Here is a 14,377-nt window from a genome sequence, read left to right as displayed (position 1 = left end):
TCTTCTCTTTCCATTCCTTAGATCCTTCTCACCCATTCAAGAATTGCCAGCCAACTCAGGGTAGTGCAGCACCTCAAGGAGTGAGTTATGGAGAAAGGAAGGGTTTGTGAGAACATTGATGGGTTGATGTCCTTAAGGGTAATGGAGAGAGGCAGGAACACCCTTAACCCTCATTTAGACTCCCTTGTTTCCACACTGGCCTTTCCTAGACACCTCACATGCCTGGAGATACAGGAGGGCATCCAGTGAACTGAAAGTGACTGAAGATGGGAATTTGGACCAAAGGGAAAGGAGAGAAGCAAGAGGAAAGAGAAAAATAAAAAATCTCCAGGAGCTGTTGCAGAGCCCAGCTGAAAACCTGTGCAGCCTTCCCCTTCCAGTGCAGCAAGTTCTTCATCCCTTTGGGCTCTCTGCAAAGCCTTCCCAGCTCACCCTGGCCAAGGCTGGAGCTCTCTCTCTCTCTTTTTCCAGCTGGGAAAAAGTCAGGCAAAGCAGAAAAAGCCCCTCCTAATTGCAAGTGGCACCTCCTGCTGCGGGTGGTCTCCGGGCAGAGAAGTGTGACATTGTCTGGGAGCCCCTGCTCCGAGTGGAGCCCAGCCTGTCCCAGGCCCTGGGCTCCATCCTGCTGCTGGATAATAGGGGTTTAATGCTGGAAAGGATGCACTGGACTGTGCAGCAATCAGCCAGGGGCTGGCTGGCTGCAGTGGGCATCATTAGATGTGCACAACTGTCTCCTGGAGAACAAAACCCTGTCTCTCCCCACCCCAGCCCTCCCAGCACAGTTCTGGTGTTGGGCCAGGGCAGTGCAATTGTTGCTTTGATGGACACTGATTCAAAACAAGCCCTCAGTCAGTAATGAGGCTTCTTCAAATTGCCTGGAACTTCATTTGTTCTCCTCTCAATTAACGCTTTCAGAGGAATAATGCAAATTCTTTCCTGATTTGGGGGACAAAGTGGGGGGGTGAGATGGAGATAGTGCTGAGAGAAGGTGGCCGGTTCATCAGAGGGAAGCACAAACCTCTAACTCTTTGTGTCCAACCCAGCTTTGCCTCTTGGACACTGAAACTGCTTCATGTCGACAAGTGAGCTCATAATTAATAACATTTGAATGCAATTAATGAGAAAAGTTATGGCAAATTCCAACCCCAGCATTCATCAGCCCCCAGCCATGTGAGTGCTGCTCCCTGCTGCAGCTCTCAGTCTCTGCACAGGGCAGGCAGAAAGCTCTGGGAGGACAACTGTGACATCTGTGACACTGAGCTGCCTTGGGTGTGTCAGCAGAGAGGCCAGCTAGCTCTGACACTGGAGTGGGTCACAGCAGACAGGTTTTTGTGCTTAGGCAAGGTCTGAAATAAGCCAAGGTTGGGTTTCCCCTGACTGAGTTCAGCCTAGAGTGAACTGGGAGAAGTCTGGATGTTCCCACCAAGGACTGGTCAGGTGGGTGCCCAAGGGTTGTTGGAGTTGAGACAGTCACAACACAAACCAACACTCCATTTTCAGAAGGAGAAACTATTTTTCAAACTGTTTTTATTCTGGCATGCATGCTTTTTATACACTCTTACAAAACTCCTAAGTTTACTGTCAGTTTCTCTGGGTCTGGATTGAAGGCACTTGAGACAGTAATTCATGTTGGGACTCAGGTGTTTATTATTTCCTATCAGTGAAACAGTCTCACTACTGTGAGCTCAGCAGCTTTTCATTAGAAGGCACAAAATGGCCAACAATCTCTGGTTCCAAGGTCTTTTAAGGCTAAACTATCCAATTAAGAACTGACACCTGGATTATTTTCCCTTTTAACCCAATAACTGATCCCAAAGAGCCCCCAGTGAGGACTTTGCTGCCCAATTACAAAATGCCACCCAAACCCATGGAGAAGGAGGAAGAAGAAGCAGGAAGAAGAAGCCCAGGATGACACCCTGTGCCCTCCATCTTGCTGCCATCCACAACACACTAAAAACCCAAAACCTCAATTTCTCACCTAGTGATTCACCTGCACTGCTCTCTATAATCTATTGCACACTTCTGTGGGTTCCAGTCTATTCTGGAGTTTAGGAAACTTTCTCCATGGATGAGGGTCCAAGTCAGTGCTGCCCTGGGGGTCAGGGCACCCCAGAGCAGACACAGAAATATTCCCTGTGGTGCCCTGGGTTTGCACAGTTCACCCTTCACTCATTGGTCAGGAAAGACAAACAAAGTGCTCATTGGAACAGGCAGTTCAGGTTTCTCTTATTTCTCCTTCTTTCTTTCTTGGTTTCTGTGTCAGTGACCTTGGTAGGAAATTGTTTCAGGGGTAAACGTGGATCCTCTTATCAAACATGGATCCTCTGATCAAACATGGATCCTCTTATCAAACATGGATTCTCTCATCAAACACGGATCCTCTGATCAAACATGGATCCTCTCATCAAACACGGATCCTCTGATCAAGCTTCTCTCTGGCTCACAGAGGTTGCTGTAAAGCCTCTTCCACCAAGAGCCACCTGCTGCCCCTCCCTGGTGTCCCCTGTGTCCACATCTGCCCCATCCCTCCTTCCCTTTTCCTGGGGTGGAAATTCCCATCTGCTGTTTGCCCATCCTTTACACTTGAGCCAAGGCAAACCACAACCTGCTCCAGCTCTGATTTGTCATATGAGAAAACCTAGAATTGGGGTTTTATTGTTGGAATCCAAAATGCAGGGAACTCTCAGAACTTGGCCAAAGTTTAGAATTAAACCCAGGATTTGATCAGAGACCTTGGAAAACCTTCCAAGAAGCCAGAATGCGGATTTGTGGTTTAAAGCAGAGACAGGTAAAGCTAAGTAAAAGAAAGTTTAGGCTTTTAGTGTTTAAAATATAGAAAAAATAAAATAGTTACAGAGGCAAACAAGGAGTTTAGAATGCAGTGCTGTAGGTTTATGTGCCATAACAAGATTGGCCAGGAAAGTTTACACTGCAGCATGGGTCCATAAGACAAAATATTTCAAAATTGGGTAAAAAGCATAAATATCCTTGTTTGCAGTGTTTTATTGGTCAATAACTCCTTAAAAGGTCTTGTAACTGAGGGTCTTGTGGCCTTCTGAGCAGTGCTGTGAAGATGTGAGCAGAACTCACCCTTCCTGCCTATGTAGAAAATAAGAAAAATAAACCCCATCATCAAAAACAACTCAGAGATCCCATCTCAAATTCCTTCCAAAATTCCCCACGAGTGACTTACCACATTTTACCTGTTTTCTGGTGGCTTCACTCTGATAAAACACATCTCCTTTCTCTCAACCCCTCTCCCCTTCCTTTCTGCCTGAGCCAAGGCACCTGGAGCTCCCCAGAGGACTCGGTGCTCTGGCACTGACAGAGATTTCTGAGCTTTCACATCACACAAAAACCAATATTTTGGGGGCTGCAAGGTCCGAATGGACAATCCTGGGATTCCAGCCTAAATCTGGGCCCTCAAATTCCTGCTGGCCCTGGGCTGAACAGGGCAGAGAAATGCTGTGGAGCGTGGTGGGATGAAGGCACATGGGGAACCAGGAGGGGCTCGGTGCCCAGCAAGGAGGGCTCAGAGAGGGAAGTGGTATGGAAAGGAAAGAATGAAAAGCACTGCTTTGCTTTTGGGGTGAAATACAAAGGAGTCTAGATTAACTGCAGCCGGCTCAGTTCTTAAAACTGATCCTCTCTGCAGGAAAAACAAACAGTTCTGATTTTTTTTAGTCTGTGCTCGGTTCCTTCTGTGCTCAGTTCTCTCCATCCAAGATGCTCTTTGCACCCTGTGCTTGATGGTCATTTTTTAATTAGGAAAACGCCTTTTGGGATTTTTATTTTCCCCCAAAATGAAAACTCAGTTCTCCTGGATAATTTAACTTCTTATAAAATATTTAGAATTAGGACCTAATGGGAAAAAATAAAAAGAAAAACTAAAATAAATACTTCATGGCTCTGAAAAGCTCCCAGACTCCAGCATGGAAAGCTCTTAGATACTGCTGTTTCTTTTTTCCATTTTTGTGGGGTTTTTTTCAAAGAAGTAAGTTTACTGCTTGGAAAAACTCATAACAAATTTATTCACATCCCTGGTGGTCAGGGACAGCAGACTGTGATAAGGGAAGGCAATGGGCATTGGGTGGATTTTAGGGAAAAAAACGTAAGGAATTTTGATATTTTAAAATATCAAATGTTGATCTGTCTTGATTGACACTTTTGTCATACAAACCACTTGTAAAAATCCTGATGCTGGTAAAGCCCAAGCTTTGTCTTTGAGATGTTTGAAGGATCTCAGTCTCCTTGTAGGAGAGAGCTGAGTGCTGGTCATGGGTCAGGAGAGCTGCTGCTTGCATTGATGAGGCCTCAGGTTTTGGCTTTTCTATGTTTCAGGTTCTGTGCTGCCTTAGTGTGTGGGTCTGGGTTCACATGAGGGCATGGTGAGCTCTGTGCACAGAGCAGGGAGACAAAACAATTCCTGCTCCAGCTGGGCACCAAGGACAAATGATCCAAATCTCAGCCCAGGAGCACAAACACCGTGGGCTGGAGAGAGAAAAACAAGGATGGGACTGCAGGGGCTAAAGCTGGAATGGGACAATGAACTGCAAGATGCAAATGGAGCAGAACTGACCAAAGTGAGAGACCTCGTGTCCATTTTGTGACCATTTTGGTTCATCTTGGGTGCAGCCCTGGCTGGGCTCTTGTGCTGCCCAAGGTGGATCCATGGAGGAGATCCTTTCAATAAATCCCTGCTTTATTCTGTGACTCTGCCCAGCCTCTGCTCCAGCTCAGCCTGCACAAGGCTGGGAATCACTGAACACCTCTGAATTCCTGCTGGGGACAGGGAGTGAAGGTCACACTCATGGCCTTGGGTTGTGCAGGGAAATTCCTGCACCCACGTGGTGTGAATCCATCCAGCTGCCTTTGAATGCAAAGATTTAGGAATGTTTTCCTGCGTGAGCTGCTCAGTGTTCATCCTGCTTTTGCACTAGAGTTTGAAAAATGGAAGAAGTGCAGATTTTGTGGAAAATCCCCTTTTCTGCACAACCTCTTGGCTAAGGGCAGCCCTGCCTTTCCCTGATCCCTGTCACAGGCTGGCCAAGGAAGAGGATCTGAGAGGTGATGGTGTCAGGGAGAGGTCAAGGAAAGTTTAAAAAGTGCTTTAATTAAGATTAGCCCATTTTTCTTTCTACCCAATCAATGAGGTTCTCTGTGTGGATGGACACAAAGGCATTTTCTAGGCAGGAGGCTGGGTCTGTGTGAGGAATGTGGGTCTGGACAGATCATCCTGAACAAGGATGGCCCCAGAGCATCCCAAGGAATGGCAGCTGATGGGAAGGCAGCCAGGAGAGCCCTGGAGAGGGAAAGTGAAGGATATTCCCATTATCTGCAGGCATGCTCTGGAGACAGGATTCCCTTTTGTTTTTAATGATTGTTTTGAATCTCTAGCCAGAGAGAGCTGGGTATAAAAGGGAAAACTGTTCAGTTCATTATTGCTTAATTATTGAAGTGAATGATTTGGGTAAAATGGAAGAAATTGAAAACATGGAGATGATATTCCAGTCCATTAGGCAACCTTGGCTTCCTAAATCGGGATCTTTAGACTGGCAGAAGTTTTTTTTAATTTATTCTGTCATCTGCAAACAGAGAGAGCTGTGTCATTACAGAAAGGACTTTTCAAAAGCTGCACATTTTATCCTCCAGTTCTTCTCTCCTTAACAATAATCTTCCTGTGGTTCCCACCCCTGAGCTGCTGGTTTCTGTTTTAGTTGGGGGTTTAATTTAAAGAAAAAAGATCAGCCTGGCATTTTAAAGGATTGCTCTGCTAATCATTGTACCTCACCTCCCCAGAAATGGGAAACACTAAAAGCCCAGCAGCACAAAAAGAAAGAAAAGCTTTCATTGTGGTTAGAAAATACTCAATAAGAAACAATATTATGACAAAGATACAAACATTTGCACTAAAAATAAATTGGTATCATGAGAATGCTCCAGATGAAGAATCCTAGAATCACAAAACCATTAAGTGGTGGCACTGCCCAGTCCTTGCTGGGACCTTTGCTGCCAGGGCCAGAGGCAGGAGAGCCTCCCCACATCTCCCTGCTGCCCACCTGGGAACGGCACCAGGAGCTTTTCCAAGGAGTTTTCCAGAGAAAGGGAAGAGATTCAGCCCCTCCACTGCCCCACCAGGCTGCAGACCCCCAGCAATTACCATTGGTTAATTAGTGCCTGCAGGGTGAGGGCACCGGTCGGGCACCCAGCCCCTCTTTGCGTCACAGTCCCCTCCTGCCCCTCTCTGAGCCAAACCCTGACCTTCCTCATCTGCCCCTCCTGCAGCTCTTCACAGCTCTCCTGAGCTGGGCCTGGAGCTCCTCTCCTGCAGCTGTGCTGGGTTCAGGGTGGGATGTGGTGTTTGGGATGGGCCTCTGTGGAAGGGGCTGACAGCAGACCTGTTAGCTAAAGCAGCCAGAAGAAGCTGAGAAGCAACAAGAAGCTGATGAGGAGCTCTCTCCAAGGCTGTAACCAAAGAGACCAAGAGAAGTGAAGAATTGAAGAAAAAGATAAGAGAACCTTTCAGCTGGACAAAGCATTTTCAGAAAGTTAGTTGAAGTCACTGTAACTTTTCAGCAAGAGTGTTATGCTGACTTATTGTGGCCAATAGTTAAGGTAGAAGAAGCATAAACAACTGGAAAGTGTATAAAAATCAGCCGTGTTCGATAATAAAGAGCTGACATCTGAGACTGCTTGTGGTCTCTGCTTTGTGTCATGCCCACCTCAACAGCAACAAGCCTCAAACACACTCAGGAGCAAAGAAGTTTTCTTCATCCATCCCTGACTGAGATTTGACTGAGGATTTGCATTATATTGAGATTTTGGCCCACGTTTAACTTGTGATCCATTTTTATGCCAGACCGTTTTTCAGTCAATTAGTTTTGATGTGGTACTCGTGCATTTGTGTTCTTTTAAAATGTCCCGTTTTACACTTCTCACTAAATGCTGCATTGCTGGGTTCCTAATCAGCCACATGGCTTGTTAAGATCATTTTTGTTCTCCTGAGCTGTTTTCAACCAAGTGTATACTGAAATTCCATCTTTCACTTGGTCTTTTCCTCCAGACAGAACTGCCCTGAGTTAGGAGAGCATCAATCCAAACACTGCCAAAAACCTCCTTATTCCAAAGCCATCACTTGGCTCTCATTCCCAAGGAGGAAATGAAATTAATTTGACATGTCAGCATAGATTTAGGTAAAACTGAGGGCTATTTTTAGTGTGGGAGAGTTGTTGAGTTGTTTAGGAGGTTTTTAGCACAGAGCACAACTCCTTAAGTAGATTTACTTGACAAGACTCCAGAAGAATGTGATAACAGACTGTTGATACACCAGTGATTTTGTCTGATGAAGATAAGATCTCAATATGTCTTAAATAAAGATAGGAGTTCTTGGTAAAACTCATCTGCCTTCAGAGTCCATTAGACTCAAACACCAGAAAACCTTTAAACCTCCTCAGCTGCTCTCCCTCTGCAGTTTACCTTGGTCCCTTCTATTCTTCTCTAGAAACACAAACAGCTTGATAATTTTCTCATGCAAAAGCCAACACAGAGCCTAAATTTTTTTCCTGAGAGGGACACAAATTCATCAATTGTGTTGCTCTTTTTCAGACACTCGTTTTCTGAAGTGGCTTCAATAACAGAGATGAGCTGTGGACATAATGTCACCGTGTTGGTGGCTGCCCCACAGTGTATATTGCTGATGTTTGGCCTCATTTTCCTTTCTTTTTTCTTCATCTGCAGTAAACACCACGTTCTCCTAATTTCTGTTCATTGCCTCTTACACGATTACCCCCAACTCACACACACATTTGTGAAGGTGTTTTTTTCTTTTTTTTCCATGTCTAGTCTGAGTCAAATCCAGTCTGGAGCAAGTTTTGTTACATCTTTGGAAGCCCATGAAAGATTTCTGAAAGCCAGACTTGTGCCTTATTGGCTGGATCAAGCATATTGACACCAAAAATAAAAATCTGGTTTTAAATGAGTGGCTGAAGATTGAAAGCATAAAAGAGCTTCCTCTCAACATTTACTTTTTATGGATGCTTTTGCCTTTTGCTGCAAACAGCTCCTGGAGCTGCCTCTACCATCATGCCTGAGAAATTTCACATTAAAAAAACCCCAAAAAACTATTTCTCTGCAAAGACACAATGCAGTGTCCCCAGGATTTTGTTTCTATCAACAGTAAATTATGTGTTACAACCTTAAGAAGTATTTTTACAAAGTAAATATAAAAAAAAAAAAATATGATGGACCAGCTCCAAAAGTTGTGAAAGGACCCTTAGTTTGCCTTGTGCTTGTAAACCACCTTAAAAATATATACAGAGTTGAGACAAAGTTGACAGTTTTTCCTAACAAGTAAAGAAAACATGCTGCACTCAGACCCTGCAATAAGAAACACATAAAGGTTTTGGGTCTGATCCACAGCTGGTAAATTAAAATATTTCAAACCTACTCCTTCCCACAAGAAGGTACAGACTTTTAAGATCTATTTTTACCCAGCTAAATCAGGATGATAATAGTTTGGCAACAGTTTCCCATGAAGGGTGACTGACAGTGAGTCCCCCAAAAATACCAGTTCAAGTGCTGCGAGCTCCAAATTTAGGTGCAAATGACCTTCTTCTCATAAAGGGAAAAAAAAAAAAAACTGGGGGGAGGTTTCTAGCACATCTTTCAAACAATGTCAGCCTGCCAGTTTTCAGGCTGTAATTTTTTCCAGCTGTAAATCAATCATTTTATTAACTCTTCTCTCAAGTCTCCCACTGAGTTATCTGGGGCTGGCAGCTCGAGGAGCCCTTCTGGAGGAGCTGTGAGAATAAAGTTTCTCTTGTGCACTGCTGTGATGTCATGAGCACTCACTCCTGGCTCTCCCTGATCCTCCCTCACAAAAGCCTCTTTCTTTGCTCACAGCAATTATTCAGCCATTAAAGCACATTACATGAAGTTTCTTATTTTAAGAGTGATATCACTCCTTGCTTTAATGTCCAGCCCATGGAGCAATTTGTACTGACTTCCCCTGACACTGTGCTGCTGCTCCAGCCCCCAGGTTCTGCTCCTGCCTGCATAAAGCTGCCATTGATGGGCTCTACACGTGGGGAAGGCATAGAGAGTGACTGATTTAAACATGTAAATATGGAATATGAGGTGCTCACTCCACTGAAGCAGCGTTGCCAGAGTCACCACTGAGCTCTGCTTGACAAAGCCTTGAGCCTTTCCTCCATCTCTCTCCATCCTGGCTGTTCTACAGGATGAAGTTTTGAGCCTTTCCTCCACCTCTCTCCATCCTGGATGCTCCAGAATGAAGCTTTGAGCTTTTCCTCCATTCTCTCCATCCTGGATGCTCTAGAGGACGAAGCTTTGAGCCTTTCCTCCATCTCTCTCCATCCTGGATGCTCTAGAGGATGAGGCTTTGAACCTTTTTTCCACGTCTCTCCATCCTGGATGCTCCAGAGGATGAGGCTTTGAACTTTTTTCCACGTCTCTCCATCCTGGGTGCTCCAGAATGAAGCTTTGAGCCTTTCCTCCATTCTCTCCATCCTGGATGCTCTAGAGGATGAAGCTTTGAGCCTTTCCTTCACGTCTCTCCATCCTGGGTGCTCTAGAGGATGAGGCTTTGAACCTTTTTCCCATCTCTCTCCATCCTAGCTGTTCTACAGGATGAAGTTTTGAGCCTTTCCTCCATCTCTCTCCATCCTGGGTGCTCCAGAGGACGAAGCTTTGAGCCTTTTCTCCATGTCTCTCCATCCTGGATGCTCCAGAGGATGAGGCTTTGAGCCTTTTCTCCATTCTCTCCATCCTGGGTGCAATGGAGGATGAAGCTTTGAGCCTTTCCTCCAGCTCTCTCCATCTTGGGTGCTCTGGAGGATGAGGTTCAGGAGCTTTCCTGTGTGTGTGGATGTCTCCTCTCCACTTCTGGGCCATCATCTGTTCCAGACTGGCCCAGGCCATTGCTGCTACAGGTCAGCAGCTCCCACCAGCTCTGCAAAACCAGAGGGAAACATGCAAGGAGAAGCTCAGCCCTCCTAGCAGGGAGCTGCCATGAAAGGGGAGATGCAGAGGGAGTTTCCCCTGAGCCTGCAGCTCCTTATGAACCACAACCTCTGTACACAGTGCTGTGCTGATCTGACACCTGCCTCCCTCCAGCCCATCACCATCCAAACTGCAGGCAGTGATTTTCTCTCCAGATGGAAGCAGAAGCAAGTGAGCCCTGGGTTAGTGGGGCCAGCAGAGCCAGCAGAGCACTCCCTGTGATGGAGTCCCTGCAGCTCCATGGAGCCACAGCAAAGCATATTTACATATTTATTTAAATCAGTCACGAGCTCCATGGCCTGAGCCCCAGTGCTCTGAGGACCAGCTGCTCATGTCCTCACTGCTTTGTTGCACTCCCTCTTCCTCCTTCCCTGCAAAGTCAGCTTCCTCCCTCCACCTGACATATTAATCTCTGGTTTTTCAATTTTCCATCAAAGCTCCTCTTCCCTTCTCCCCTTTGTGGCATTCACATTTTCTGAAAAATCCCTTCACCCAGGATTTTTCTCCTGGGAATCTGAAAAGCCTCAGAGAAAAAGGAAAACAATTCTTATCTCATTTGCTTCTCCTGTGTTTTGCTCACATGTGGAATGTGTTTGGAGATTGTTTACCCACAGGTGATTGTTCCATTGGATTCTGCTGGGAGTTGTTTTCACTCTTTGCCCAATCAGGGCCAAGCTGTGTCAGGACTCTGGAAAGAGTCAGGAGTTTTCATTATTATCTTTTTGGCATTTAATAAGTATCCTTTCTGTATTCTTTAGTGTAGTATAATATTCTTTAATATAATATAGTATCATAAAATATTAAATCAGCCTTCTGAGAACATGGGGCTCAGATCATTCCTGCCTTGGGGCACCCCACAAATCCAACACCTGTGCACCCTCCTGCCTGGGAGCTGCAGCTGCATCCCAAGGGGCAGCCCCCAGCCCCTGCCTGTCCATGAGGGCACTCTCAGCTCTTTCTGCCCCCTGGGAGGGAGCGAGGGAGCTCTGCCTGCTCTGCTCACAGCCACAGGGGCTGGAGCTGCTCAGCTCTGCTTCCCTTGCAGGTGGTCCATGCTCAGCAGGCCCAGGTGTAAATATAAGACTTGCTATTTATAGGAGTCCTTAATTTCCCAGTTCCACTGTGAATTAACCACAAATCAAGCAAAACATGCAGCAATCTGTTATTCCTGCTACATCTTACTCACAAGGTGTGGAGCTCAGAGGCCACTGAAGGACTTTGCACTGAAAAATGCCTGTCAAGAGCAGCAGGGTTTAAAGAGCCAGCAAGGGTTTAAAAACTGTTTGCATGACCAGCTGCAAATGCCAGATGAAGACAGATATACTGATGGTTTGACACGGAGTTTTGCATGGCATAACCAGGGAAGAAATGCCTACCTGGTAATTCAACTTTCCAGTCCCTCTCAAAAGCCTGAGCTTGTGATCTGATCAGACTAAATTTAAATGATCAGCTGATGAGATCAGCTTGTGATCAGCCTAAGTGCAGCACTGCTATCTTGTCTAGTCTGAATTAGGAGTTAGCAAGATGTTATCATCACTATTAACATCACTGCTCAAAGTGCAACTCATGATGTCCAGGAAAATGCCAAATAGAGGTGTCAGTGGTTAAACATCACGCTGAATTCTTAAGTCCCAGCAGGCTGGAAATAGCAGGAGCTGAAAAGAAATAAGCACTTTTCAGAAAGTGTTTCATCCAGACCTAAACCATTTGGAGTGAATTGCTCTCTGGACAACCCTTTTCACAACTGAATGAAAGAAAATAAATGATCAGTTAAGTCCACTAGCCCCTGCAAAGCTGCACAGGCCAGTTTAATGCAATATCATACAATCATTTTTTTTCCAGACTATCTTGGCATGCAACAGGACAGTGAAGAGAAAAAAAAAGTTTAAAAATTAAAGGGCTTCTTTCAAGTATGTAGCTGAGAAGAAGTAGGTGCTATTAAATGCTTGGACAATATAGTTAGTGAGAAAAACAGCCCAAAGTTCCCAGGAAATAGAACGGAAGCAGCAGAAAGGATGAGGAAGCCTTGGGAAGGATTTGGTTGTGGTTTCATGTAAAAGAAGCTCAGAAAGCTCAGAAATCACAAAAAGGGAAAAGGTGTTGTAGGGGAAAGTGGCAAAGAAAAACTTGACAAGCTGCAAGAACAGGAGTTGGAAAGGGGCTCGTGGGACAAGATGTTATGAAGCAGCTCTGGGAAAACAGGATTATAAAGCATAACCTGGAGATTGGAGCAATGACACAGCAGCAGAAATCCAAGCAGAGGACTGGGGTTTGGGTCAGCTCCCAGCAAAACACCCCAGACAATGATCTGAAACCTGAAGATCTGTGTTGTGTGGGTTTGCAGGGGTCCCAGGACCAGGGAAGAGATGAGAATCTGACTCCATGTTTCAGAAGGGTGATTTATTATTTTATGATATATATTCTATTAAAAGAAAATTATATATTAAAACTATACTAAAAGAAGAAAGGATTTCGTCAGAAGGCTTGAAAGGAATAGTAATAAAATCTTGTGGCTGCTCACAGCCTTGACACAGGTGGCTGTCATTGGTCATCAAGTAAAAAACAATTTCACACGCTGGGTAAACAATTCTCCAAATCACATTCCAAAGCAGCAAAACAAAAAAGAAGCTTCTCCAAAGCAGTAAAAACAAAAATGAAGCTTCTCAGCTTCTCAGGAGAAAAGATGCTGGCAAAAGGGTTTTTCACAGAATATGTCTGTGACACTGTGTCACTGGCTCCCCCTGGGCTGTGACACGGGGCAGCCACTCAGCAGCACAGGCCAGTGCTGCAGGAAGGATTTGAAGGGGCTGGAAAGTCCAGAATGGGCTCAGCTGTAACTGCATGGAAAACGTGGAGCACGTTCCTGCTGCCCTGGGAGTGCTGCTCTGGTGGGAGCACACACGGGCAGGCATGGCAGAAATGCTCCCAGAAATGAAATTAAATGGAATGAAGGGGTGCAGCGACATTATTGACTTAATTTTGGCCAAAAAAAACCCCAAATCCTGGAGGATTTTAGGTTGCAGAGTCTTCTCTGAGGTTTCCACCTGCATGATGTGCTATGGGATTGTTTCTGTGGGGGAGATTCTGGATTCTGTCACCTCTGGGACCAACAGACCCTCTGCAGGACTCACCTTCCCATCCCTGAACATCTGACTCACCTAATGGAGAGTGAGCCCTGCAAATTCACATAAATATTCATGTGAGAAGGGGCTACCAAGGATGAGAAGCCTCCTGCCAGACTGGTTCTGATGGCTCTGGGCAACAGTCAGACCTGCCAGTGGAAAGAAAATGAAAAAGGGAAAGGGAAGAGGAAGGAAAGAAAGAGAAGGGAAAGAGAAGGGAAAGAAAGAGAAGGGAAAGAGAAGGGAAAAAAAGAGAAGGGAAAGAGAAGGGAAAGAAAGAGAAGGGAAAGAGAAGGGAAAAAAAGAGAAGGGAAAGAGAAGGGAAAAAAAGAGAAGGGAAAGAGAAGGGAAAAAAAGAGAAGGGAAAGAGAAGGGAAAAAAAGAGAAGGGAAAGAGAAGGGAAAAAAAGAGAAGGGAAAGAGAAGGGAAAAAAAGAGAAGGGAAAGAGAAGGGAAAAAAAGAGAAGGGAAAGAGAAGGGAAAAAAAGAGAAGGGAAAGAGAAGGGAAAAAAAGAGAAGGGAAAGAGAAGGGAAAAAAAGAGAAGGGAAAGAGAAGGGAAAAAAAGAGAAGGGAAAGAGAAGGGAAAAAAAGAGAAGGGAAAGAGAAGGGAAAAAAAGAGAAGGGAAAGAGAAGGGAAAAAAAGAGAAGGGAAAGAGAAGGGAAAAAAAGAGAAGGGAAAGAGAAGGGAAAAAAAGAGAAGGGAAAGAGAAGGGAAAAAAAGAGAAGGGAAAGAGAAGGGAAAAAAAGAGAAGGGAAAGAGAAGGGAAAAAAAGAGAAGGGAAAGAGAAGGGAAAAAAAGAGAAGGGAAAGAGAAGGGAAAAAAAGAGAAGGGGAAAGAGAAGGGAAAAAAAGAGAAGGGAAAGAGAAGGGAAAAAAAGAGAAGGGAAAGAGAAGGGAAAAAAAGAGAAGGGAAAGAGAAGGGAAAAAAAGAGAAGGGAAAGAGAAGGGAAAAAAAGAGAAGGGAAAGAGAAGGGAAAAAAAGAGAAGGGAAAGAGAAGGGAAAAAAAGAGAAGGGAAAGAGAAGGGAAAAAAGAGAAGGGAAAGAGAAGGGAAAAAAAGAGAAGGGAAAGAGAAGGGAAAAAAAGAGAAGGGAAAGAGAAGGGAAAAAAAGAGAAGGGAAAGAGAAGGAAAAAAAGAGAAGGGAAAGAGAAGGGAAAAAAAGAGAAGGGAAAGAGAAGGGAAAAAAAGAGAAGGGAAAGAGAAGGGAAAAAAGAGAAGGGAAAGAGAAGGGAAAA

General features: G+C 45.0%; 1 long non-coding RNA gene across 1 annotated transcript; it reads right to left on the bottom strand.

The window, feature by feature from the left end:
- Window positions 1-6,639: 6,639 nt before the first annotated feature.
- LOC139602721 (uncharacterized) lies at window positions 6,640-13,366 on the bottom strand. The gene is made up of 3 exons (XR_011683406.1): window positions 13,179-13,366; window positions 9,459-9,970; window positions 6,640-9,201 (listed from the first exon to the last, which is right to left on the bottom strand). It is a non-coding gene; the product is annotated as an uncharacterized lncRNA (long non-coding RNA).
- Between the last annotated feature and the right edge of the window lie 1,011 nt (window positions 13,367-14,377).

Source organism: Agelaius tricolor, unplaced genomic scaffold, assembly GCF_023055355.1.
Source record: "Agelaius tricolor isolate 1412-34295 unplaced genomic scaffold, bAgeTri1.0.p SCAF_35, whole genome shotgun sequence".
In the NCBI taxonomy this organism is placed as follows: Eukaryota; Metazoa; Chordata; class Aves; order Passeriformes; family Icteridae; genus Agelaius; species Agelaius tricolor.
This window is presented reverse-complemented; position numbering and strand designations above follow the sequence as displayed.